Below are 5,617 nucleotides of genomic sequence, written 5' to 3' on the forward strand. Positions count from 1 at the left end.
TTATCACCAACACCATATTCCACCTGCCCACCCATAACAAGACATCATGGATGCACCCTCGCTCTAAGCATTGGCATCTTATTGATTACATCATCATCAGGAAGAGGGATACGCAGGACCTTCAAAGTGACCAAGTGGTGCTGACTGCTGGACTGTTCATCATGTCCAGGCTCAAATTCCGCATCCTGCCTGTGAGAAGGCAAAAGACTGCGAAGAGACTGAACATCTCCAAGTTGAAGTGCAGCAAAGTTGCAGAAAACTTCTCCAAGGACCTCGAGAGTGAACTAACTGATGCTCGATGATGGGGCCAGCATAGAGGAGCAGTGGTTAACCTTCAGACGTCGTATACTCAACTGCCCTGAACACGTCGGACTAGCTACCCGGCGTAACCAAGATTGAAAAGGAGGAAGGGATACAGGTGCTCCTCGGAGAGGAAAAACAACTTCTTTGAGCGCATCAGAACAAACCATCCATGGACCTCAGTTCTCTGGATCCTCACCCCTCCTCAATGCAAATGGGACCCAGCTGCTGATTGAGAAGAAGCAAAGCACCAGGATCCGACGCTATCCCTGCTGAAATGTACATGACAGCCTGAAAACTTCTCTCAGAGACTTCACCATCGACACCAACAGCTGGGCGATGCATTCTCTGGACCAACCAAGCTGGCGATGTAGGCTCACGACTGGAGCTCGCCAAAACTCAACGCAGCATGAGACCCAGAGAAAACATGCCGAATGCAAGGCCCGAGCTGCCGCCATTACAGCAAATACACCCACCTTTATCCCACATGCGGGGGAGCCTTCAGGTCACCTCCGGGCCCACAATGCCTGCTCATTGATCTAGATTAGGGGTGTCCAAACTACGGCCCGCAGCAAATTCTGAAAACATAATTGAATATGGCCCGCACAAGAAGCTTGAGCTCACTTCTCAGTTTCCACACTAGATGGAGCCCGCCACACAAAGCGTTTGACGTCCGATTAGCACCCCCCCCCCCCACACCCCCGCCCCCCGGAAGAGAAGCGAACGCGCAGCGTTTGACGTCCGATTAGCGCAGACCCCCCCCGGAAGAGAAGCGAACGCGCAGCGTTTGACGTCCGATTAGCACCCCCCCCCGGAAGAGAAGCGCACGCAGCTAAAGCATAAACTTTACATTGGGTGGTGGTTTCATAAATTTGGTAAGCACTGTGCGTGCTCTATTGTTGATCAATTTTAATAATAATGGTTACAGAAATTTTCAATAAATACATTCTGTCATGTTTTATTTGTGTATAGGGTAAAGTCTAAATATTGGAGTGCACGCTCTTGTAAAAACACTGGGTCACTCCACACTAACAAAAACAACAAACTTCTTTCTGTTCTTATCGCATTCTGGCCTGAGCTTCCGATGCACTACCGAGTATTTACATACAAGTTAAACAGTAATGAAAAACAAATAACGCCATAAACCAAATACAGCTTGACCCATGATTTTTAAATGATTGTGTGAAGGCGAAGGCCTTCACACATTGTTATTGTGTGAAGGCGAAGGCCTTCACACATTGTTATTCTACTTTATTGTGTGAAGGCGAATTTTACTCTTTATTCTTCCCGCTTATAATTTTCAACGCTTATCATTTGTAACTAACATTCGCATTCAACATTCATTACATTAAGCAATTTCCACCACTTTGATTACGTATTCGCATTCAACAAACACATTCATTACATTAACCAATTTCAACCCTGACATAGCAAGGGACTCAATTAGCTCGTGGGAAACACAAGTGATTCCAGTACACGAGCATCTTTCCCGAGTGGTATCAAAACCCGCGTCAGTTCGATTCCCACATTGGGCGTCATTATTTATTTTACTCTTTATCCTTCCCGGTTATCATTTTCAACGGTTATCATTTGTAACTTTTGTCATTCGCATTCAACATTCATCACATTAAGCAATTTCCACCACTTTGATTACGCATTCGCATTCAACAAACACATTCATTACATTAACCAAATTCAACCGTAACTGAGGTAGGAACCTGATTAGCTCAGTTGGAAACACAATGGCAATGTCAACCCGAGTCAGTTTCCTGTAGTGGGTACGATTCCCACTTTGGGCGTCATAAATTATTTTACTCTTTATTCTTCCCCCTTATCATTTGTACCTTTTTGTAACATTTGTAACATTTCATTTTTAACCCTTATCATTTGTACCTTTTTGTAACATGTATTTGTAACATTTTACCATTCATTTCACAATAATTTATTTTCCCTTTCTATTCTTCCCGCTCATCATTTTTAACGCTTAACGTTTGTAAATTAACGTCTGCCTTCGCCTTCACACGCAATTTCTTCCGAAATTGCAATTCTAGTTTTTTTTATTAAACAATTTATTCTTCCCACTTTTTTGACATCTAACTACTCCCACATGCTTCAACCGATTCACCTCGTTCAAACTTTCACACGTTCCAAAAATTCATGGCAAGCTTGCGCATTTTTTTCTCGTTCATAACATTTACCGTTTTTAAGTAATTAGCAAATTTGTGCCTTTTATTTCCCCATTCATTCTTAATGGCAATGTCAACCCAAGCCAGTTTCCTGTAGTGGGTTCGATTCCCACATTGGGCGTCATTAATTATTTTACTCTTTATTCTTCCCGCTCATCATTTTCAACGCTTATCATTTGTAACTAACATTCGCATTCAACATTCATTACATTAAGCAATTTCCACCACTTTGATTACGTATTCGCATTCAACAAACACATTAATTACATTAACCAATTTCAACCACAACTTAGTAAGGGACTCAATTAGCTCGTGGGAAACACAAGTGATTCCAGTACACGAGCATCTTCCCCGAGTGGTATCAAAACCTGCGTCAGTTCGATTCCCACATTGGGCTTCATTATTTATTTTACTCTTTATCCTTTCCGGTTATCATTTTCAACGGTTATCATTTGTAACTTTTGTCATTCGCATTCAACATTCATTACATTAAGCAATTTCCACCACTTTGATTACGCATTCGCATTCAACAAACACATTCATTACATTCACCAAATTCAACCATCACTAAAGAAGTTACCTGATTAGCTCAGTTGGAAACACAATGGCAATGACAATCCGAGTCAGTTTCATGTAGTGGGTTCGATTCCCACGTTGGGCGTCATAAATTTTTTTACTCTTTATTCTTCCCCCTTATCAATTGTACCTTTTTTGTAACATTTGTAACATTTCATTTTTAACGCTTATCATTTGTACCTTTTTGTAGCATGTATTTGTAACATTTTCCCATTTATTTCACAATTATTTATTTTCCCTTTATATTCTTCCCGCTCATCATTTTTAACGCTTAACGTTTGTAAATTAACATCTGCCTTCGCCTTCACACGCAATTTCTTCCGAAATTGCAATTCTAGTTACTTTTACTGTTGATACTTGTCTTGGGCTGCATACAATATATTCAAAAAGTTCAATTCAAACCTGCGATGGTTTTATTTGTCCCTAAAGCAATCTACTTATTTCTCATCTGTCATATATTTTAAGCACTGGTACTCATGGTCAAGGTTCAAATCCATATTTTTCTCTTGGCTACAGTTTTCTCTTCTAAACAGACACACACGCACACGCGCACGCATGCGCGCACACACTCAGAGGCCACAGGTGGTACGTGTTGGCGACAAAATCACGCTGAGCACAGGGGCCCCCAAGGCTGCGTGCTCAGTCCGCTACTCTTCACCCTCCTGACGCATGACTGCACTGCAACCCACAGCGACAACCGCATAGTGAAGTTTGCCGACGACACAACTCTGGTGGGTCTCATCACCAAGGGAGACGAGACTCAATACAGGCTAGAGGTTGACCTTCTGACCACGTGGTGCAGGGACAACAACCTCCTGCTGAACGTCGACAAGACCAAGGAGATTGTTGTTGACTTCCGGAAGGGTCACACCCAACACCTGCCGCTGACCATCGACGGTGCTGTGGTGGAGAGAGTGAGCAGCGCCAGGTTCCTGGGGGTGCACATCAGTGAGGATCTCTCCTGGTCCACCAACACCGCATCACTGGCGAAGAAGGCCCAGCGCCGCCTGTACTTCCTGCGGAAACTCAGGCGAGCGAGCGCTCCTCCGGCCGTCATGACTACATTTTACTGCTGCACCATTGAGAGCGTCCTCTCCAGCTGTATTGCTGTTTGGGGTGGCGGCTGCACTGACTACAACTTGAAGGCCCTGCAGCGCATAGTGAACACGGCTGGTTAAATTATTGGTGCTTCACTCCCCTCCTTGAAAGACATTTACATCTCCCATCTCACCCGCAAGGCGACCACGATTGTGAGTGATGTGAGTCACCCCGCTCACTCTTTGTTTGATCTTCTGCCCTCTGGGAAGAGGTATAGGTGCCTGCGCTCCCGCACCACCAGACTCAACAACAGTTTCATACTCCAGGCTGTTAGGATCCTGAACTCGCTTCCCCTTTCTGCGTAGCATCCTGTACTTTTGCGCTATGCTTACTGTCTGCTGTATGCACACTGGCTCCGTTTTGCTCCCCTTATTTATTGTGTTATCTGTTTATTTATTATTTATTCATCACTCTTATTATTTATTGTTTGTGCCTTCTTGTTTTTATATTGTGTCGTTTACTTGTATGTCTATCGGGTAATATGTCTCGTCACCGTCGTATAGAGAAAACGTAATTTCGGTTTCTTTATGTGTCTTGACGTGAAGAGATTGACAATAAAGCTGACTTTGACTTTGACAAACACACACACACACACTCTTCAGGGTTTTGATCACTACCCGTGGAAGAAGATGCGCATACACACGCACACCATCATCATCGGCGGCCACCACGAATGAGTATGACTGTCCCCTGTCTTGGGCCTGTGGGTCTTCAGATGGGCGTGAAGACCGATCTTGGACCCGATTGTTCTTGTGCAGTGTGGACAGGTGAATGTGATGGTGGTAGTGGGTTTGGGTTGGGCCTATTTGATGGATGCTCTCTCCTTTCTGAGTCTGCGCTTGTCTTCTGCAGTATGGTGGAGGTCATCATTATAAAGTGCAGCACCCTCATGTACAAGGTTTCTCCATGTCAACCTATCTTTTGCCACGTCTTCCTAGGTCTTAAGATCTATGTGAAACCTTTCGATGTTTGTTTTAATGTTGTCCTTATACCTCATCTTCTGGCCTCCTGGGGCACGTTTTCCTTCACTAAGCTGGGATTAGAGAACTTGTTTTGGAAGTCGATCAGGCATGCGGACAACATGACCAGTCTATCTGAGCTGGTGTTGAGCGATGGTGGCAGTGATTGTGAGGATGTCGGCCTCCTCCAGGACACTGGTGTTGGTGCATCGATCCTCCCAACTGATCCTGAGGATTCTTTGGAGGCATCTCTGGTGATATACTTGGAAAGTTTTTAAATGCCTGCTGTATGTGGTCCAGGCCTCTGACCCATACAGAAAAGTGGGTAGCATTACAGCTATGTAGACCAGGATTTTGGTCTTTGCCAGAAGGTCACGGTTCTCAAAGACTCTTTTTCTTAACCTTGAAAAAGCCCCACTGGCACCGCTGAGGCGGTGGTGTATCTCATCATGAATGGTGGATTTTGATGATAGAAGGCTGCCTAGATCTTGGAAGTGG

This window comes from Syngnathus typhle, linkage group LG4 (genome assembly GCF_033458585.1).
Source record: "Syngnathus typhle isolate RoL2023-S1 ecotype Sweden linkage group LG4, RoL_Styp_1.0, whole genome shotgun sequence".
Taxonomy (NCBI): Eukaryota; Metazoa; Chordata; class Actinopteri; order Syngnathiformes; family Syngnathidae; genus Syngnathus; species Syngnathus typhle.